The 23,094-nt window shown below is 41.5% G+C and overlaps 1 protein-coding gene across 2 annotated transcripts in view; it reads left to right on the top strand.

The window, feature by feature from the left end:
* Positions 1-1,308: 1,308 nt before the first annotated feature.
* The window catches only part of WASF3 (WASP family member 3), a 65,459-nt gene continuing 43,673 nt past the window's right edge, over positions 1,309-23,094 (top strand). For both annotated transcript variants that reach the window (XM_064716989.1, XM_064716973.1), the window contains exons 1-2: positions 1,309-1,396; positions 20,055-20,145. The gene's annotated coding sequence lies outside the window, so the exon portion shown is untranslated. The remainder of the gene's footprint in view (positions 1,397-20,054; positions 20,146-23,094) is intronic.

Below are 23,094 nucleotides of genomic sequence, written 5' to 3'. Positions count from 1 at the left end.
TATTTATTCAATACGACTCCAGAGAGAGTGGCTGCCCCTTCAGCTTTCCACAGCCTGAGACACCACTGCCTCACGGCTCCTTGGGGTCCAAATGTCTGCAGCGGAGCAGCCCGAGCCGCCATGGATGGGGCAGGCTGCTGAGCTGGTTAGATCGGCTGCTGCCCATCAGTGCCTGCTACCCTTCTGTAGAGATTATTCCATGATCGTGGGGGTCTTCCTGACCTCTTTGTTCCATGTAAAGAGACTCTATCGATCTGGGCAGCCTGCTGAATGGGGCAGAGCAGCTGGTCGTCACCTTCATGAGCTCGCTGGTTTTGGGTGTCCTGCGTTAGTTGTCACGAGTTATTGAAGTAAAACCGCCCGGGCCATCAAAATAAATTTAGCAGTTGTTCTACACACCCTGCCCCTCCATATCGGATTCACGTGATACATTCCCACCTACTTTTTTCCTAAAGGCTTTGCGGCGCGCAACAAAAGCCCCCGCCGCAGGGCCAGCCACAAAGGCCGGCAGCTCAGACACAGCTGGAAGGGGCACAGCGCTGGGGCCCGGCCGGCAGCTGCAGCCCCGCAATGCACCTGCCCAGCGGGAAGAGAGCCTGTCTGGATAAACAGGGATCTCTTGGGGGCCCGGATGCCCAGGAGCTGGATTCAGTAGGAACTGGGTCGCAAGGGCAAGAAAAGGGCAGCGGGGGTGGGTGTGCTTGTGGCAGTCGGGAATGAGGGCAGAAGCGCCGCAGAGGCCTCTGGCGGGCAGAAAAGGGGCCGGGGCGGTGGGTGGGTGACAGCACCGACCCCGCGGGCTACGTGAGGGAGGCGCCAGATGGCCACGGGAATGGCGAGGCACTGGGTACCGCTGTCCCGCAGCCGGGGCCAGCCGGGGAAGGGGCGGCTCGGGCACTGAGGGAGAGGCGGCTGCTCCCGAGGGACGCGTCAGGGAGCCCCAGGGCAGCCGCCACACCCTGGGCACTTGGGCGGCCTCACGGGGTCAGGCGGGACCCAGGTCAGGGCGGGCAGGGGTCGAAGCGCCGGGTATGGGCCCGCCAGCTGGGAGAGATATGAAAGGATGAAGGGAGGGAGGGAAGAGGGACGGAATCGCCATCCCTCGCTTCCAGCTGCTCGCCAGCCCCAGGTAGGGGCCGATGATTGACAGCTGACACCGCCCCCCCGGCGCTCTCATTGGATGTTCCCCATGCCGATCAGCGCTCAGCGCCGCTGGCGCCTGCTTCCCATTGGTGGGCTGTGCCCCGCCCCTCGCGCAGGAACCATAAGGGCGGCGAGGGGGCGGGGCCCGCGGCTGAGGGGGCGGGGCGGCGGCGGCTTAGCCCGCGAAGGCGGCGGCGGCTGGAGCGCTGGAACGGCGGCGCCCGGAGCGGGATGGGACGGTGCGCGGCGTCAGGTGGGTGCGGGGCTCCGCTCCAGCCCCTCGTAGCTACGGTGCAGGGAGGGCAGGAGGGCGGGCGGCCGCGCTCAGAGGGTCCGTTCCCGTCCTGCGAGGAGCGCGGAGGGCGAGCAGTCGCTTTTTAGCGGTCTCCAGCCCGCGGGGATAATCTCGGCGCTGCCCTGCGGGAGCCCCCTTTCTCCTCCCGGCCGCGGCGGGAGCTGCTGGCTGTGCTCCGCTGGCCCGGGCTGAGCTGCCCGTCCTCAGACCCTCTCGCCTCAGCTTTGTTCTGAGTCCTCCGCCGACCTCGGCCCCTCGCCCGTCCCCGGAGCCGCGGGGCGCGCTCCCCTTCCCCCTGCGCTCTCGGGGGGAGGCTCCGGAGCCCTCCGTGCTGGGGTCGGGGACGGGCCCCGGGCTGTTCCCCGCGTTCCCCGCGGCGCTCCGATGGGGCAGCGGGAGCACGGCGCCCGTGCCCGGGAGCCGCCCGGGGGGAGCTCGTTCCCAGCTCGTGTTCGCCCCCCGAGAGCGGCCCCCGGCACCGCCGAGGCTTTCTGATGTCCGGCGCTCTTCAAGTATTTAAGAAATAATCGTCTTTGGCTTTGAAGGGCGCTGGGAGTCCTTGACAGCTCGGGAACTTTTAAACCCTTCCCCGCCCCACCACATTTGGTTTTTTTTTTTTTTTTCTTTTAATTGTTTTTTTTTCTACTTGACTCTTTAGTAAATGTGTCGCTGAGAAGAAGCCTGGAGTCTGAGTGCAGGCGTGTGAAGACAGGGATTTATCTCAGCTGCTCAATGTGTAACACTGAACTAAAAGTAGTTAAAAAATGCTTTGTTTATTCTCTTTCTTTCCGATATAGTTCAGTATTCGCTGCAGATAACAGGAGAAGGGCTGATAGTTTTAGGCTGAGCAGTAATCAGTGAAGTGGGGCCAGTACTTGAGTGATTGGTTACAGTTGTGAGATTCCTTGATAGAAGACACTTCAAAGCACAAATGGTGTAGTGTGTGTGATGTTTGTGCAGGAATAGGAAAAAGCTGTAGTTCTTTGTGCCTCTTTTGTAAACTGCAGTGAATGAGCGGACAGTGTTCCTATTAGAAAAAGATGGGGCAAATTATGAAAGCTGCCAGGAACTTTATGAAACTTTAAATCTGGGGATGAGGAGGTTGTTTTTTCTTGCCTATCATGCAAGACTGGCCTTTTTAAAACTTGACATAGGGAATCAAAAAATATTACATTTAGAGGAGACAGACTGTTGTTTTGACTTTGGCTGATACAGTATTTTCCATAAACTAATAGCGAGTGTACTTGAGGAGAGGAATGAAGTAATGGAATAAGGCTGCAGTTCTTATCCTCCAGCAGGCTGTCCCACACCACAGCGCTCTGTAGTTCAGATGTGAAGTTATGTGGCCTCTAGTATATAGAGGCTGACATGATGCAAAATAATTATGCTGCACTGAAGTGCTCAAGCTGGAAATCTGTGCAAGTTACTGGTTACGGTGCTTGCAGACTTCAGCGATTGAAGATGAAACTCTGTGTTTGAGCACTGGAACTGAGCTTTGACAGTTGTTGTGCTACAGCTTTTTGCCTTTTAAGTTCTCATCAGAAGAAAATATGCTAAGATGGAAGGACAGTTATCTGCCCACGGGCCCCAAGTCATTCTTACTAAGAATTAGGATGTTTTATTTGTAGCTATTCATTTGAGACTAGGACCATACTATGTTTCCCTTAAGTGATGTGGAAACTTGATTTGTTTCCAGCTGAATTCTGGGGATGAGTTGTGCAAAGCAAACTTTTTCTGTCCCTTGCTGGAAGATTAGTTTTGTGTTTATATAGCTAGAGGCAGTATGAATGGAGTTATTAGGCAGTGAACACAGAGGTTTTGTTGTACATGAAATAATGTATAATTGAGCCAGTCCTCTTCTCGTTTTCCATGGCTGTTTTCCTCAAATAAAGAGAAAATAGAAAACATTTTTTTATCAGATACTGAAACAATAGTCTTGATTATACTCAATAGTTACAGAAATTGAATAGTCTTTGTTAATCTTCCTATTTGTCGATGGGAGTATTAAAATTTACTTTACATGCCAGAAATAGAATTGTCTGTGTTTTAAAAAGGTATTTTCATAGCAGGAATAAGTTACTGTGGCTTCATGTTTGATTTATATGGTATAACACGTGTGACATTTCATAGTTAATAACAGCATAAACCTGTTTTGTTTCTCAGTATATGCTTTATCTGTAAAACATGCCTCAAGGGATCATGATTTTACGAGTAGCAATATAAACTCCTTGTATGTCAGCTACTCTTTAGTGTTCCTACTTTAGCTCAGGTTTATTTACTTTATTCTTCAGTGAGAAGGTACATGCCATTTACTTGTCTGAAACAAGAATAGCACTGTCTGTGGGCAGTATTGCTGTATGGAGGAAAGAGAGAGAAAAGCCATCATCTGACAGATGATAGAGTGTTTTGAAGTGTCTTATACAGTGATGAGAAAGACAGGGTTTCTGGAAAGCTAACCAAACCAGAGCAGGTACTTTGGTGAAGAATTCCAGAAGAGCTGATGGTGATTGAGTGTTTCCATCCCTGTATCAGTGTGACCTGGATATGAATTAGCTTTCATGCCTTTGCAAGTATTTGTTTTTTGATGAAACTTCCTGCGTTAACAGTCATATATTAGTGTACTTTTTGTTCTTTTGAGCAGTCTCAGAGCACTCTCTAACAGAGTTCTCTTGACTGTTTGGTGTGAGGAAAAGGCAAAAAATACTGCTGCAGGTAATTTCAGTCTGCTCTTGCAGGCCTGTCTTTAGCTGATGTGTACTTAATGTTGTCTTGTAACTGCACTGGAATCTTGTATAATACAACTCTTCTTGGACTTTTCAATTCAAATGGGATGTGTTATGGCTTCTGGTTCAAGTGTGGCTCCAGTTAAAATTATTAGACAAGCTGTGGTCATTACTTTTGCCTTGTTTTTCTTTTATTTTTTCTTGCATGGGATCCTGAGCACAGGCAGTGTATCACATGAATTACACTGCTGGTGGAAGTTACTGACCAGGCTGTGTGTGCCCAGTGGGTTATGATACGTAGTTTTGTTAATTATCTCCATAGCAGAAGTACATTAGCATACAGTACTGATGGGGAGCAATTGGTCTTGTCAGGCTAATTTCTTATTACTCTAATCTTAATGGCATGCAGTAGATGGAGATCACTGATAGGATCAGATTACAAATGTCTTGCAGTGTAGGATGTAGCTGTACTTTGCCTTTGGAAGCTTCCCTGTGCAAGGAGTATGATGAATTGCAGACTGTCACTGCTTATTCTCTTAAAAGGAAAGGTGGAGGTAGAGGGTGACTATTAACTTCTCCATATGGAAGGTTCACATACAGAATACCTGTAATCTAAGAAAAATTAGTGTCTTGACTGAGAATTAAATCAAAGCATCTCGAGCTTTAGCTCTAGCAGAGCTGCCATAGCACTTACATTCTCTCCTGAGAACTTAGTCTGCCTTTAGAGGTAAAAATTACAATAATCTCAAGTTACACTAGAATTATTTGTTACAGTTTAACCAAATGTTTTCCTTCACATTTAACTATTATTTAGATCCAAGTCAGCCTTTGATAAAAGTTGTTGAAATGTTGCATTGGGTTCTTTTCCTAACTGGTAAAGCACAGTTGTTTTTCACCCCTCTTTTGAAAATTCAGATAACTGAAATATTTTTAGCTACTGATGGATGTAATTTCTTCTGCCACAAGAAGAATCAAAATGCTTGGGAAGAAATTAAGAAATTTGTACAAACAGCTGGAGATCAAAATGGCAGCCTTTATGCTGATTTAAGCTGCGAACTTGGAGCTTATCTTTGATTTCTTCATTTTTGGCAGGGGAGGTAGCTGGAGAATTATTTTGAAGGCTTCTAAGTATGGTAAATATTTGTTGGATTTGCTGGTTTTTATTTGTGTTAAGGATTTATAGGTGTCTGGAATTTCAACATGTTGTGAATTAGGTTTTCCTTTCACGTACTGAAATATTCTGCTATGGAACTGATGGTGTTTTCTGCATCTAGCAATGACCCAGAATGTATGGGGATTTTTTTTTTGGTGGACCTCTCAATTCAGCAGAATTTTAGTTAATCCTTCAAAATTCTTGGAGCCCCTTCCTATCTAAAAAACATAATCTCTTTATTCTAACAGAGATTGGGTAGCCAAATTCAGTGATAGGGGAGAGCATGTGTTTCTACTGAGTGTAAAGCATAGTATGCCACATTTATTAAATACATTGGTTTTGAGTATTCATTATACTCTTGCCATTTGCATGCTTGAACTGATTTACATTTTCAAGTGTATGTTTTAGAAGCAGAGAAATTGAAATTGTTATTCAGTCCTTCAGCTGATGGATCCCAGATTTCTTGGGCATGTTCGCAATGGCAAACTACTTTGCTCATAACAAGTAATAGTTGGAGAGCTTGTGTATGTAATGGGTGATGCATAATACATCAAAACATGTTAGTAGTATCCAGTCAACGTTGGAATTGATTTCTTGATGTTGGTTTTGAAATCCTATAGTTGAAAAGATCAGTATCAAGTGATGCTGAGTGAGGAAAGCCATTCATTTACTATGGGCTTGGTGGTGTTGTAACGGAGCAACAGGCAGCTGTGGAGACTACTGTGCTGGAAGACGAGGCCTGCAAAGCTTGTTTTATTTTGAGACTTCAAACAGCCTTTGGAAACACTTCTTCAAGAAGTTCTTCTGCCTCATTACATGTGAATGGATAAATGAAGTTTGAACTTGTGAATTAAAAGGCGGGCCTTAGTGGCAATGTGGCTTTTTAGTTTGTTTTTCTGCAGCAGTTAGGTCTTGCTGATCAGTTTTCTATAGAATGTTGAAATTCTCTGGAACTTATATCAGCACAGATTTACTGCAGAGTTATTTCCTGGGAAAGTAGTGTTTTTCTTTATAAAGCTTGGCTGCTGCTTTGAATGCTTAAACAGCTGCAAACATGGACAAGAATACATCACTTCAAGTGAAGCCTTTGATTTCATGCTGAATTTGAAGATGCTCTTGTATCACTGTTTTTTGCATATGGAATATTGAAGTTTCTTCTCACCTCTTGCATGCCAGCTTGAGCTGGAGTGGAGCTGCAGTTAAATCTTAAGTCATATTTAAAGAGGATGTCTTGGTACAGTTATACTAGTGGTTTGGTTACAGTATCAGATTATTTAACTGAATAGTAGGAGAAGGGTATTTGCATTGCTAGACGAGCAGCTGTGCAAGCCATGTGCTTTCTATCCAGTCTTCTTTTGGCAGAAGGAACCAGGAACTAGCGTTTCAGCAGCTTCTTTTTTTTCCCCCTAGATGGAGGAGATCTTGACTCCCTCTGCTCAGCCTGCTTGCTTCTCTTGAAGCTTTCCCTTCCAATCCTACAGGTCTTGTACATGTTCACTGCAGCAGGCATCAAGCACTGCTCATGCTCTTGTAGACTATGCTGAAATTTCAGGTATCCTTTGATGCAGGGTGGGTAGCTCCACACCAGCACATTAGGAGCTACACCTAGTTATAGCTCAAGCTGTTCTTGCTGTAAAGACAGACCTTCAGACAGACTCTAGTTGCTGAGTTTCTGTACTGGATTTGCACTGATAATGACAAGAGAAGCTTCCATGTTGTTGGACTAATAAGTGGTTAAGTTTTTAGCCTTAAGGATTTTTATCGTCCCAAAATAGCTGCATTTGAAATACTAATGTAGCATCACTGGGATTCTGATTTTTTTTCTAGAATACTTGCCACCTTACCGGAGAAGGTGTGTGCTTTCTAAAGTGCTGTTCTAGTTGCTGTACTAACAATTCTGAGGGCCTTGGATCTGCAGCTTGCTGTCATGCTTGGTCACACAGACTGTCTAGTTGGCTTGATGCTGGAGCAGGTTTAGCAATCTTCTGTAATTTCTCTGTCTTGGAGGGTGATGGCAAGATTCTGTTCAATGGGATTTAGAATTCTACTTGCAAAAACTGGGGAGAGGGAGGTGATATTCCACAGCTGGGGAAAATTTCAGAACTACTGTTGTCTTAGCTGGAATGGACTAAATATTTTACATTATTTGGTAAATTGGTCCAGTTACTATTTCTGCACATTATTAATGAAGGACAGAGTCAAATATTGTAGCAGACTGAACCCTCATCTTAAATCTCCGGCTTTCTGCAATATGCAGAAATAAATCTTATGTAGTATATAGTCCAATCTGCATTTTTCTGTTAGCCATTTCGTCTCTTAATGTGGAACTATTGAGGCAGCAGTATTTCTGAAATAATCACCTTTAGTGGATATGTAGTATGTATTACTGCTGCCTGTGACAATGACTGCTGAAACCCCAAATTCATTGCCTTCTCTCCCTGTTTCATGCTTTAAAATGAAGCTGTTAAATGCTTTGTGTGCCACTTCCTCATTTGCATTTTCTGTTCCACTTCCTCTGCTGCAAACTCTCACTGATGCATTTTTTCTGAAGTCTTTTACTTCCCTTTGAAAGTCACTCCTATATCCTAGTAATCCCTGTAAAAAGGCGAACGTTATGATGAACTTCTGCTTTGTGTCATTTCTAGTAAAACCCACTCATGCCTTCTTTTTGAGAGTGAAATACTTGGAGATCTAAAAAAACCAAACCCCAGCAAAAACCACAACAAAAACCCTTCCCAGCTGCCACGTGCATCCCTGAAAAAATTTAAAATGGAGGGAAGTAGATGCAAGACATGAAGTGTAAATCCTTGCCAAATGTAAATCCGTCTTCCCTTAGCTGAGTGAACTGCTTACTATCAAATTTCTTTAAGCCACAGAATGTTGGTTTTGGCAGGAACATCAGAAAGAGTATTCTTTCTTTTAAACAGTTGTTGTTTGGAAAACAAGCATATGTTTGGCATCATCATAGACTTCTAAAAGAGGAAAAAATGGTTTTATTTTCAAAACATATAGTAGAACTGTATTTTCAGCAGAATCAAATGTTAAATGCTTCTGGAAGCTTAAATATAATAGTGTGTCCATATAGTTGGTTGTCAAGGTTGAAACAACAAGCATAGTTAGCCCCGAAGCTGTTAAATGCTAACCCAAGCTTGGCAAGTATTTTTCTCAGCCAATTGAACTGAGGAAGTCAGAGAAGCACATAGACAGCCTGTAATAATCAAGTTTTTAAAAGCAAACTTAAATGTTGAGGTTCAGTTATAAAAAATGCAGCCTTATTTTATACTTTTGGTAATGGTGATGTTGACTGTAAGACCTGCGACTCTAAATCAGTAGTTTAAGTATCCCCACTCTTATTCATCCTGGTGGAATTATTGCTGTTAGTGCTTTTGAATATGAAGCATTAGAAAGTATACTGAATTAGATTTTGTGAACCTAAGGGATGATAGTCTGAACAGTGAACAGCTTTGATTGGTTGGTCAAAGATAAGATAACTTTCTTCATGCCTCATCACAGAACAATGAATGCAGCACAGAGCAGTCTGGGTTACTCAAAGGAATTTATGTAGGTTCACTGAGTTACAGGCATAGGCTAAGAAATGAGAAGAATTACGTGTTTTAGCACTGAGTGGGAAACATCAGGGAGATTGAACTGTGAGGGTGAGAAGTATGGCTGTTGAATCTAGAGGAATAAAACTAGTGAATTTAATTGAGGGTTACTGAGAGTTGTTATAATCTCTTGAAGATATTTAACCTGATATTTTAGAGCTATAATATAGAGGAAACCTTCAAACAAAAGCTTGTCTGAAATACAAAGCTGGAAGGACAAGTGTTCTTTTGTCAGAAGTGTATTTTTGAGGCTTCTAAATCCACTTTGAACAGAATACTAAAATAAATGTAACTCTAGGAAGATAAGAGTGTAGAAATAATTGAATTCTGCTGTGGATTTAGTTAATTTGCATTATATTAGTAGTGTTCTCTAAAATATGCCTTCCATACTTTTTTTTTTTGCTCATTTCTGCAGGTGTATAATGAAGTGTTCATCCTCTTTTCTTGTTCAAAGCACACAGGACTTGATGATTTAAATCAGATTCTTATTGGGTGCTGTAAGAAGAACAAACTTGGCCAAAGTGGGAACCTTAAGCAGCATGGTTTTTTTTTGTAGGCTTGAAATAGCTTTTGGTGATTCTGCATGTAAGAGAACATGACCTGTGGAACAGCTGGCCCATAAGAAGTAGTTTTGTTGCAGAACAGACTTATTTACATGTTAACTTGGTAATAGGCTACTCCTAAATAAATGCCTTTCTCAAGGGCAAAATACCTCTATACTGTTGTTGTACTTGAAAATGAGGTAGTCGTGAAAACATTAGATCTTGAAAGTGTTGGGGGCACTTACCTCTTGAAAAAAAAGGGTGATTCCTATGATAATCTGCAGCATGGTTTTCTAAAATAACAAAGTCAGTATTCATCTGCACTGTGTAGAAGGAAACACTGTATTATTTGGGATCAGATGATAGTTTTAAGTGGTACTTCATAAAGTAGGCTTTGGAAAAAAAAAAAAAAAACAAACAACAAACCCCAAACATCAACAAAAACCTCCAAACAAACAAGGTTCCCTGTCTTGATGATCCGTTTTAGTTCATTGTGCTTGGTGCAGAATTTGCCAGAGGTTTTATAACCTGTAACAACATGAATGGTCTGCTCAAATGACTGTGGTGCTTACACCTCCTGGGCACTTGTTGGTCATAGAGGTAATGTCTGAAGAGCTACATGAGCATTTCAAACTGAGGTCAGGTGTGGTAGGAGAGGAAAGGCATCAGGTTCTGCATCTGCTGTGGCTTTGCTTGCAGCCTTGCACCCATCTGCAGTGCATGTGCTGGTGCTCTTTGAACAAAGCTTCGTGCATGGCTTATCAGTAGTTTTAACTAAGCCTCCCTGGTTGGCTCTGTTTTATTCCTCTACTGCTCTCTGGCCAGCACCAAGCAGCTGTTAAATAAAGAGAGAAAGAGGAAACCATGTGTCACAGCTGTGCAGCTGTGGTCCTGCCCTCTGGGAAGTGCAGTTGTTACTCTTCAAAGCACTGTGTGGTTTCTGCATTTTATATGGAGATGGGAAGAAGTGGATTTGAAGCTGTACTGGGTTTCCTGTGTCTTTTGTCTCTTCCTATCCCAGTATGAAGTGGTCAGTAATACCCAGAATGCCATTGCTTCCATTTCCAGATGTAAGCTGCACATTGCTCTGGAGCTGTCAACTGCTGCCTGGGCAGGCATGGCATTGCCTTGGGACATGGCATCCCTTCTTTCCTGTGACATCCTCTGCCTCCACTCCTGCCTACACAGGGTTAAACAGAGTAGCTGCTCTTCAAATGAAAAAAAATTCTTGCATGCTTACTGGCAGCCCATGTCTTTCAGCAACCACTTGCCACATTAAATGTTTATTTTTTTTCCCAAAAGTCAAGATATTTTGCATCTGACATGATGTGAATCTGTATTTAATTATTGGAAATCTAAATTATTTATAGTTTTCAAAATGTAAATAGAGGAAGGCAAAATTGAAATGGGTATTTTCTAGTTGTTGGAAGACTGAGGAAGGGATGCAGACAAGAAACCAATCCAGAATAGGATAGTTTACCTGCAATCACATTATTATGGAGATGTCTGAGATGTATATATTGTATGTATTAAGTAATTTAGGTTTTCTTTGTGGTCACATCATATCTTAGTCATTGTTTCTAAATCTCTTAATGGAAATTACTTTGTGAGATGCTGCATTTGTGGCAGCTGACTGCCTCTTCTTCCTCCTCCCTAGTAGAAAGTACTAAACATGGCTGCAAATGTCATAGTGAAGTAATCTGAAGGATTGAATTTATGGGAATATTTAGTGGAAACAGGTAAAATTAGTCTCTGTAGTTATTATCAACTGTGTTGTGTTGAATCTGATGGTAAGGCAATAGATGACCTGGATGGGTTATGTGATTAGGATAATGAAGTTGATATTTTTCATTACCTATATTAAAAAAATATTTTAAATTCCTTTTTATGAAAAGAGGTCTTAATTAAAACCATAAAAATCCCACGGTAACAGGAGGCATGATTGCTTTAAGCCACTTCAGCCTTCTTTTCAAAAGAAAAAGTGGACTTTATTTCACATACTTCTGGATTTTTGGTGATTTGTTTGATCTTCCTAAACTGCTAAGCTCCTCAACATTGAGTGAGATTTGAGGTCACAGATCCATGCAAAACTGCTTTAGTTTAACTGGCTTATAAATAAAAATGTTTATAACAAAAAAGACCGAGAAGAAACAAACAAAACTCTGTTGCATCTGGCCCTTTAAAAACAGGAGGGGGGAGGGAAAAAAACCCCTAGAGAAACTGGGAAAGACCTGAACCATGTAACTAATGCTAAAGTATGCCAGTCTCTTTCAAGAACAGCTTTCCAGCTGGGATGAAATAAGGAATAATTCAATACATAAGTTTCACCTGTTAAAAAGCTTTCATTTCTGTCCCTCCCTTCTCGCCCACCTTATTTCTTTACATAATAATGTCCTTGATTGAACCCCATAGGTCAGCTGTAAGGAGTCATTAACTGTTGAATTGCACTGAGCTTTAATTTTCTAAATGGTGGCTCTTTAATGATTAATCTGTATGATACCTCTGTCTGTTTGAAAATAATTTATATGGTTTTTGAGACTTTAAAATTGGGGGAAAACGCCACACATTTCACAGATATCTTCATAGTGATAAAACATACTGGTTTTATGTATGTAGAGAGATCTGTAGGTACATAAGGCTTTATAAATGAAATAACTGCAGCATTGGCTACATGCACACATGAGTATGTGCAATGAGAGAGATGTTTATAAGAACAGAGAATTTCAGTTGGAAGCATTTGTCCAGTCCAGCTGCCCGACTGCTTCATGCTTCAAAGTTAAAGCATGTCCTTAGGGATGTTGTTCAAATGCCTCTTAAACACTGTCAGGAGTTGAGGCATCGAGCTCCTCTCTGGAAAGCCTGTTTGAGTGTGTGACCCCTCCCTTGGTGACAAAACACTTCCTGCTGTCCAGCCTGAACCTCGCCTGGAGCAGCTTTGAACCATTCCCACGTACCTGTCACTGGGGCCCAAGGAGCAGAGCTCAATCCTTCTCTTTTCACATCCCTTCCTTGGGGAGCTGTGGAGAGCAGTAAGGTCACCCCTCAGCCTCTGCTTGTCCAAACTAGACAAACCCCAAGTCCTCAGCCACTCGTTACAGACTTTTCCTCACAGGCCCTTCTCCAGCTTTGTTGAGCCTCTCTGGACACATTCAAGCACCTTCACAGCCTTCATAAATTGTGCACCTGAGAACAGTAGCCAGTCCTTGAGGTGAGGCCACATCAACACTGAATGCAGCAGGACAATCTCCTCTTTTGCCTGGCTGGTGATGCTGTTTGATGCATCCTGGGATGGGGTTTGCCCTCTTGTCTGCCAGGGCTCACTGCTGACTCAGACTGAGCTTCTGCCCACCATGTACTCCAGATCCCTCTCCTAGTTTATATTTGTGTCTGGCATTACTTTGTCCCAGGTGCACAATTTATGAAGCTTTGGACTCGTTGAATTTAATGCTATAAATGATCATAGCCCAGTGTTCCAATCTATGTAGATCCCCCTACACAAAGCTCTCTGTTCCTCAGGGAATCCAAAAGCACCTCCCAGTTTGGTATCACCAGGAAGCTCAGTAAAGGTGCACTGCCCTCCTGCATCCAGATTGTTGGGAAGTACAGGAACAGGAGTGGCCCTGGAACTGACCCCTGAGGAGCACAGCTGGGGACCGGTCACCAGCTGTGCCCCCTTCACTTTACAACCCTTTGAGCTCTGCCCTTCAGCCAGTCCTTCACCCAGCACACCATGAACCCACTTGTCCTGCAGCTAGACAACTTGTCCAGAAGGATGCTATGACAGTATCAAAAGCTTTCCTAAAAAATCCAGAAAAAGGCATTTACTGCCTTGCCTTCTTTAGATCTGTGACTTTATCAGAAAAGGTTACCAAATTAGCTTATTAGTTATGACTTTCCTTTTGTGAACCCATATTTACTATGCCTGATAATTGCATTATTCTTTAAATTCCTTTCAGTATTACCCAGTATAATAATTTCTTCTATGATTTTTCCAAGAGCTGAGACTACTTTAATAGGGCTGTAGTTTCTTGGATCTTCCTTCATACCCTCCTTGTAAAGTGCAGTAAAACTAGATCTGGATCAGCAGGGACCTCTCTTGACTCTGAAGACTTTTGGTAGATGATGGACAGGGGTGCTGCTGAAGCATCCACTGGCTCCTTCAGAACTCTGGTATGACTCCCATTGTTCCCCATGGAATTGGAAATATTCAGCTGATCCCTTAGAATTTCATTGTCCATAAATGGAAGCTTGCTGTTCCCACACTCAGGGTCTTCCACCTTGGGAGTGGGCAGCCCCAGGTCCATCAGTATTGCGATTGCAGCCACCTGACCTGCAGCTTGGAGGAGGTGATTTTCAACTTCTGCGTTGCTCTTGTGAGATCCCACCTGCAGGGCTGCATCCAGCTCTGAGCCCCCAGCCTAAGAAGGATGTGGACATGTTGGAGCAAGTCCAGAGGAAGGCTGTGAAAATAATCAGAGGGCTGTACCACGTCTCCTGTGAACACAGGCTCAGAGAGCTGGGGCTGTTCAGCCTGGGGAAGAGAAGGCCTTTTGCGACAGGACAAGAGGCAATGTCTCTGTTTTGAAAGAGGGTGGATAGGAAGAAGTTCTTCACTCTGAGGGTGGTGAGGCTCCAGAACAAGTTGCCTAGAGGTGTTGTGGATTCCCTATCCCTGGAAATGTTCAAAGCCAAGTGGCTCTGAGCAGCCTGGGATAGTGGATGGTGTCTCTGCCTATGGCAGGGGGTTTGGAACAAGATGATCATTAAAGTTACTTCCAACCTAAACCATTCTGTAATTCTGTAATGGAAAAAACCACTGAACGACATTGTTTTTAATTCACCCCCAGCAGTCACTTAATCATCTCCCACAAGTCCAATGTTTTATTTTAGACCCCTTGCTATTTATATACTTTAAAAAGCCATTTTAAGGGATCATAAAGCAGTTCCCAATGTAAGCAAGCTTCGTATCTCAGTTGTGGTTTTTTAACAAAGGATGTGGCCTTTTAGGAGGACATAATAACAGGGAAGGTGAATTTTTTCCATATATCTACCCATTCTAGATCACAAAGCATTATTCTGTCTGCTAAGGTGAAGGATGTGCCTTCTATTATCCAAACATTAAATCTGAGTGCTCTTATGTTTTTTCATTTCTCTTTCACCACCATGCTGTGGGGAAATTAGCCATGGAGTGATGCGAGTTCCTGCTTTCAGCTAGATCCAGATGTAAAAATATGTTTTGGCCCTGAATGGGGTGTGCTAGAGAAGCAGCTGCTTGCTTGATCCAGGCTGTGACCATCTGCATAATTGTGATTCCATGGAATTGAAGTTGGCTGTCAGCTACAGCAGTGCTGAGTTGTTTAGTAGGACCTTGGTGCTGCCTCCTTCCCTGTTGCACTTCTTTATTGGTGCGGTGTTATTTCTGCTTTTTAAAAGCCACATCAGTTCTGTTTAATTTTTCTTCTGTTCCTGGACATTCTGAAACCTACTAGATTTCATTTCTCAATCTTGGTGTCTCATTTGTGGTTTGTGTGTGTATATGGTACTTTTGGCAAATGCTTTTCAGCAGGGTTCTGTGGCCTGTGCTGATTCATGCTTCCCTTACTCTGCCACTTCTCTCTAACACTGTGAAACTGTAGAGTACAACCTGCATGAGCCTCTGCTATTTCTGGAGATGTATGAGTGAAGAAAATATTAAGTCTTGTTCACCACAAGGTGAAATCTCTGATTTGATTTGAATGTTGGATGTTCATAACCTGACAATATTTTTTGATTGATTTTTGTCACCAAATGCAGGTACTTTAATGAAGCATTTAACTTGAAAGTCACATCCCCTAGCCTTGGACTAATCCCCTTAATGAACCCACAGATTTTCTGTCTGGTGTACTTACATAAAGCACCTGTCTTAGATGTTCATGCTTTTTAGCAGTGCCTGCTAACAAGAAGTGAGGTTGAATGCTCCAGAAAGCACAATTTAAGGGAATTTTCTATTTCAAGAAACATATTCTTAAATAATAGTAATTGAAAAATGGTGCTATGTAGTGCTGGGTGGGTAACAACTGAAATTAGAGATGCTGTCTGCTGAGGATGACCCGTTTTTAATGTTATTACGTGAGAATGGGCATCCACTTGAGTAAAGGCATCTGAATTCCTTTTGTGAAGCATTAGGGAGACATCTCTACAGGCTAGGAGGGAGCTCTTTGCTATTCTGTAGAGATGTGTACTCTGACCTTCTGGAGAAGAGTGCAGGGCTGTACTGGGGGAAAGAGCAGGCTGATAGTGCAGAAGACTTGTACTGTGATATTAGGGTTGTTATCTGTGAAGAATTTAGGGATGGTGAATTCTGCCAGCAAACCTTTTTGAATGTTTGAAAACATTTTGATATTGATATCCCATCTGAAATCTGCTCCTTTTCAGAGGTATTGACCTTTTGTCTTTCCTGGTGGTGGAAGAACCCTCTCTTTTTTGGATCAAAGACAAGAGAGCTGCTTCCTGTCTCTTGTGGTTGCTACCAGTAATTTGTGGTATAATCTTTGTTTGGCTTCATTTGCAGTGGAGAGTCAGTGCTGACCATAAGAAGAGAGTGTAGTCCTGGGCAGGCCTCTTGTTGAGACACCAGAGAGGTGAGAGATGTAGGGATGGTCCTGCTTCCTACCAGCAAAGAATGTCTGACAAGTCACTGCTGTTACTGGCTGGCTTTTGTGGATTGCAAAATCTCTGAAGATCAAGTGTTTAACCTCACATAAATTCCACAGGATGTTTAGGATTTTGCAAGCCTGCTGTTAGATGGGTTTCCTCTGTCCAGTACTGAAGGACTGCTATACTCAGTCAAGTAGTGAATATTTGTACCATAATCCAGTGAGTGAAATGGAATAAAAGAGACACCCAGTACTCCACACAGGTTGGATTTTTTTATTTTATCTGCCTGTGCTCTGAAGAAAAATTTCCAGAACTTGAACTTGTTTTCCTTGGGCAGAATTGGTGGCAAAGGGCACACTGGGTGTGGTGACTAAGTCTGACTGTCAGAGTGGTTCTCAAGAAGATGCAGAGTGGGCAAGTATCCCTTGAGGGCTTGTCAAAGGCAGGTTGCTCTCTGCACTCCAAGTACAGTGTTTATCCCAAGTAATTTTGCATTTCTGGATGCTGCAGAGGCTCATGGATTAGACAACAGCGAGTGAATCTTTAATTAAAGACCACCTGGAAAACATGAGTTGCCATGTCTTGATGCTGCTCCTGTTCTGTGCTCGAACTTAAGACTGGGATATGGAGCAATCTAGTTTAGAGATTTAAAGATAGTCTAGTTTAAAATAAGAAACTTTTGAGTTGTCTTGATCATTCTTAGAAAAGCTGCTTAAGATGTGCTCCTAAGAGGCCCCTCAGTTTTAAGTAACTGATTGTATGGCTCTTTTACAGAAAAGCCCCCATCCCACTGTAGAAGAACATAAGATCAAGGGGGACCTAACCACTGATTGATGTGTGGTTCTACTCTTTGAAGGCTTCAGAACCTGTCTGGGTTTTCCAAATGTGTGTTGCAGAGTTACAGTAGTTTCTAAGATTGAATTTCATACTTTAAGATTAAATACATGAACAAATTTAACAAGGCAACTCAGTACTGAAGTTTTAAACCACTTCCTTTTTTGTCTCTATGCATTGGTAGTGCAGTTACTTGAATTCAAACTATAGTGGTAACCTTTGGGTCTACATATATGGAAATATATTTTAAAAACCCTCCCCCTACCCCAGAAAGCAGACTTCAAAATGAAATCCTTTTTTCACCATTTTCATGATGACCTCCCATTTGGATACTTTTAATCCTCAATCTGTGTAAAAGTTATGTCTTGCATTAAATCCTTTATGTTTTTTTCCTGTGGATTTCTGAAGTAATCCTCTGTGTGCCATATAGCTTGTTCTTCAAATTGCTTGCCTATAATATTCTCATTTCTCGGAGTTTTGTTTAGAAAGCTTTAAAACATTGGTTTTAAACAAAATTCAGCTGGATGTAAATTTCTTACCAGAAGTCAGTGTTACACATTCTGCATGTCTAAATTCTTATCCTGTTGAAACTGTTTAGTACTTTCTGTAATTTAGTCAATGAATGTGTCAAATGGGGCACTTGGCAGAGGAGTCAGTGATCTTCTTGATAATGAGTAAGAATCTTTTTATAATGCTTTTGTTTTTTTCCCTCTTGGGGATTTGATGGGAAAGAAAGAATCCATTCAAAAGGGAATGTGTGTGTTTTCAGAGTTGGGCAGTAGATAGGTGTTGCTGGACTGTTAGTGGTGTACCAAACCATATTGTCCTTCCTGTATCTTGTGTTTTTATCATAGCTGTGTATCTTAAGCATGGAACTCAGAGAGAGTCTAACACTTTGTCTCTGGCTTATCCTGGGCCTTTTTCAATATTCTACTTAAAAATATAAAAAATCTGATTGCAAAAAAAAAAAAAATCTAAAACTGCTTGACATTGACCACATCTTCAAGTTTTTATTTGGCCAGATAAGGATTTATACTGAAATACAGGTCAAGATAGTTGATTTGATTTCACTGTGAAAGCTGAGATTTGTCTTCACGGCATGGTAGTTCTCAGCTTTCTTTCCATCCCTTTATAGGTTCTGTATTGTTGATCTGAGTGAGGAGTTCTTTCATCACAAAATGGATTCAGGGATCCTAGTTATGTAGTGCAGCACTGCAGACAGTGTGTAAATGTAAATGATGGAAGTAAACTGCAGCGTGTGGACAAAAACGTGTCGCTCATGTGGGGAACTGAGAACTTCCCAAAGTGCCTTTGCTGCTGAGCATATTGGAATGTGTAAACACATTCTCAGACACCTTGGTAGTACTGGAGGGTTTAAGATCTGTATAAAGTTCCAGTCACCTTGTACCACAAGTGCTCTATGATGTCTGTTCCATAGTGTTGTTAATGTAGTGCTGTTTGCTCTAAAGCACATTTACTGTTTCCTGAGCCACAGGCATACTTAAATCACTGCTGGTTGAAGTCACTTACAGGATCACAGAAGGGCTTGGGTTGAAGGGAATCATAATGAATATCTAGTTCCAATGCCATTGCCATGGGCAGAGCACTTTCCACCAGGCCAGGCTGCTCAAAGCCCTATCCAAGATGCCCTTGAACACTTCCATAATTTCTCTGGGCAACCCATTCCAGTCTCACTACCCTCACAGTGAAGAACTTCTTTCCAATATATAGCCTAAACATACCCTCTTTCAGTTTAAAGCCGTTCCCTCTTGTCTGTTCATTCCAAGTCCTTGTGAAAAGTCCATCTCTAGCTCTCTTGTTGGTCTCCTCTTGGTACTGGAAGTTGCTGTAAGATCTCCCTGGAGCCTCCTCTTGTCCAGGATCCTGTCTTCATAGGGCAAGGTGCTCTGGCCCCTGTGATAATCATTGTGGCCCTCCTGGAATCCCTACAGCAGGTCCACATCCATCTTATGTTAACTTAGGCAAATAGCTTTCCCCATATTGTACATCTGTCCTGGCAATGAGAACATGAATGAATTGTATGTATGGGAGCCTTTGGAATGTGTCTCTTTAATTTTTCTCTAAGCATATAAACACTTAAGTGAGGACCAAGACCTTGACCAACTGGTAGGTTTTGTGAGCAAGTTAACTAGAGGACAATATTTTATTTGGAATAGGTGGTTACTGCACCAGTGGTTTGTGCAATCAAGATCTGGGCACCTTAAAGCTGTGGTATTTGGAGGGAGAATGAAGGAATGTGAGCAAGGCAGGTGGTGACAGTGAGCAAGGATGACACTTCTGTCTTTCTTGCCTTTGAGAAATCTGTGTGGTGACTTTAACAGTGTTTTGCTCTTCTAGATGCTTTTTCTTTCTTACACATCACGGTTTATAATTGTGTCCTTGAGATAAAGAAGTTTTTTTCCTCTTGTAAATTTTAATTGTCTAAAATATTTAGGCAAAAAAACGCATAGAGGCATTCTGGTAAAATTCTGGTAAATAGTATCAGCCTCCTCTAAGCAAGTGATCTGTTTTAGAGATCGTTTTTATATAGTTCTTGCAGAGAGGGCATTTATATCTTAACTGCAAAACCCCTTCATTTATAAAAATTTCGTGTATGACTAAATGCTAATCTATAAGTCACAGCGTTCTCTTGATGCTAGGAACTGTAATATTTTCATGAAAACATCTCATTACTTAATTTTTGCAGGAGATTCTCATTGCCTTTTTTTAGTCTGTTTTAGTGGGTTTCTGTTCAGTAATACTTAATTTCCTGTGAAGGGTCTCAGAGGGATTTAAGACTGCTGTTTTATTGTGCATTACTGTAGGGTGTTACATCATTTTTCCATCCCCGCAGTCTTCAAGTGAGTAAATGTTACTTTCTCTGCTGATATTTCTATTTAAAAATTGATTATAAAATAACACAAGCTATTTTGTTACCTTGACAAAAATTAAGCTGTATCATTAAATATTTAGCACAAAATGGTTAAAACTGTCTGGATTCTACTCATGCATATTTTACTAAGGTTTTTTTTTAGCTGATTACTGAACTAAGCCCCACTTTTAATGCATATTTTTAATTATTCTGTTACTGAAAGACTAAGTTAGCTTTGTCTTTGTTTGCAGAAAAAGCCACCTGAGTGTCCCAGGAAGTTAGAGAACAGCTGTCTTCTCAAAGGCATAAACAGTACGGATATTCCACGCTCCTTTTTAAATGGTAAGTTGTTCAAGAGAGCTCTTGTTGAAATTCCTTGTCACTTACTTTGCATTTGCGTGAGTCTATTACAAATAGCTTGGACGACTGTGATAAGTCCCTCAAACTGAACACCAGTGATGAATTTTAGAAACTTTTCCAGAAGGTTTTCAGTTAGCCTTGGGAAGGAGGTTTATATTTTTGTGATACTGAAGATGTGCTGTATTAGACCTTGCAACAAATGTCAAAAGCCTTGCTCACCCAGGAGACTGTTGGCATTTAAATACTAATCTTATTGTGTAGAAACCGAAATAAATTTACTTTATTCACGGTTGTTCATGAGCTACTGGATTTATAAATTTGCATCTGTTAATTACTTTTACCCTGTATAATCTGTACTTTGTTGATGTATTGTCTAAGAGATTTAAACTAAATCTGCCGAAGTTGAATGTTTGTTGGCATCAAAGTGCAATGGATAATAAAAGATTTGTATTTATTGATATTAAACTAGCTGTGTGGGGAAATATTTCCCTGCCTCCAGTCTCTCTCACTGCCACACTCAACACCAGGAAACTTTAGATAAGGATTATCTGTTGGCATTGCTGGAAGAGTAGCACTTCCCTCATGTGTGACATAAGAGGTGGGACACACCTGGGGGTGCTAAGGAGGACTGCTGGCAAGGTGCAGACAGTTTTGTTACGATAAGTAAAGCTGATAAATGTATGCATGTGTGTATTGACAGGGAGCTGCAGCCTGTTGGCATTTGCAGTGGGAGAGAGAAAGTTTTTGAGCAGGGGAAGAAGCTGAAGAGCAGATGTGTTGTTCTTCCTTCTGAGAGGATGAGGTTAAAAGTAGTATTAGCTACCTGTAGGAGAGGCTGTTTTCTTCCAGCATTGCACACCACAGTGCTGCCTTTGGCAGAAACCACGGCCAGCTTTGCTTCAAGGTCTCTGAGAAACAGTAAAGTATGCAGCAGTGATTTAGGAGACTGTTCAGGATACTATTCTCCTGTGTCCTAGAAGTGTGTCCTATAGACTCTGTCTATAACCCTGACTATGATCCTTTGCCACACTTTCCCCCTCAGCTGAAATTCACTTATGCTTCATTTCTGTGTTCTGAGAATATGCTTGATGATACTCGAGATGCTTTTCAGCATGCATGTTCTGAAAGAGATTGTACTTTAAGTTAGGAAAAAGAAGAATTCTGGAAAATGTGTGCATTCACAATTTCAAGTAGGAAACTGTTTTGAGGAATGAAGGAATAAGGAAGCAATATGGTGCACACAGGAGTGGGAAGGTTATGGTAACAGCTTCTGAAGGAGAAGGGTGAAAGAAAACCCACTCTTTGCTGCTTTACCCCTCTTGCATTGCCCTTTAAATGGAAAGGTAAATCAGTGGTTATATACTGAAATCATTTGGAAAAAAGATGTCTTGCTGTAAATGTCAAAAGTGGAGGAAGTGTGTCAAGGAAAGTAAGTAGTCTGTAAGAAAAAAAAAGGGTAAACTAAATATACATATTGAAAATTTTGTCCATTCACTACTAGATTATTAGATTAGCATATTGCTTATTATTTAATGAAGCAGTGAATGTTACAGCACTGTTATATTTCAGTTGCTTTTCATGTGCATGGAAACATCATTGCTTTTATTTATGGGGAGCTATAGAAATTAGTTACTACAGGAATAAGAACCTTGGTTTTGGAATATTTTACCTCGGTTATATTTATTAATAAAGCTTCAAAAATTATTTTGAGCTGTTTGCTGTTCATTCTTAGTGTAGTTTTATAAAGTATTTTGTGTTTCTTTGTGCAGTTTAAGCCCAACTTTCATGTAGAGTTTAATTGAAGTGTCAAGTTTTTAACTAGTCTGGAATTTAATGTAACTGATGGGTGTCTAAGAACAATGCTGAACATACTTGGAAATATCAACCTTTAAGTTTTTTTAAAAAATATTAAAACCTTATTCTAGTGAACAAATTCTGATTTTTGGTCGAACATTGATCATTCATGTATCACAAACATTTGGATTGGACATACAATTTGGAAACTACCTGATCAATAAAATGAGAAACTTGTATTTAAAATGATTGATTTCTACAGAAATGTAATATATTTTCTTTTTAAATTTCCATTCAAAGAATTTCACTTTCAAGTCAATAAAAAATTTCAACAGCTTAATTCACCTGGATGTATGTGTAGTAAGGCATTTGAATTTGAAATTGTCACTCATTTTGTCACTTGGATTATAGTTGTGCCTTGTCTTGCTTCTCTGGATTTCCTACTGTGTTTTGCCAATGTAAATGCCCCCAAAAGTTGTCAGGTTGATAAAAATATTATAAATTAAATATATTAAATATTATATTAAACCTACAACACTACAGTACAAAAGTATCTTCCACAAAGAAAGTTAGAGAGCATGCAGTGAGGAGTGAAATACCAGATGCAGGGCTTGAAAACAGCCTCTGATGCTTACTAGCCCCAGCTGTCAGTTCAGTAGACTACCAGAGGAATTCTTTTGTCATCATATACACGCAATTCTAAGAAATAGATCTTTACACTTCTTTTGGCAGATAAAAATACAGTGTATTCATATTCAGTTACATGTTTTGAAAAAAGATGTTAAAATTAAATTTGTGATTGCTGTGTGGATAATACTCCAGTGTTTACAAATACTTCTGTTGCGAAAGCAGCTTGGATATTTTCAGTCAGGGTTAAACCAAATTTATGTGCCGAGACTTTTTTGCCTGTACTCTCTGACTTTTCAGTTATGTGATCTGTATGCTTTCACCTTCATGGCTGCTAATTATACAGTTATTTAGTAACTTAAATGTTTGATTTAAAACAAACTGTTAAGAATATTCCCCCTGAAGAAAGAAGCTTTTCAGAATGGGGCAGACTGAATGGGAAAAGTAGGTTGGTCAGGAGAAAAATAGTCTCTGGAGAATGGTGGAGGGTTTTTGGACTACTTGACCAGC

The sequence above is a fragment of the Zonotrichia leucophrys genome, chromosome 1 (genome assembly GCF_028769735.1).
Source record: "Zonotrichia leucophrys gambelii isolate GWCS_2022_RI chromosome 1, RI_Zleu_2.0, whole genome shotgun sequence".
Lineage (NCBI taxonomy): Eukaryota > Metazoa > Chordata > Aves > Passeriformes > Passerellidae > Zonotrichia > Zonotrichia leucophrys.
This window is presented reverse-complemented; position numbering and strand designations above follow the sequence as displayed.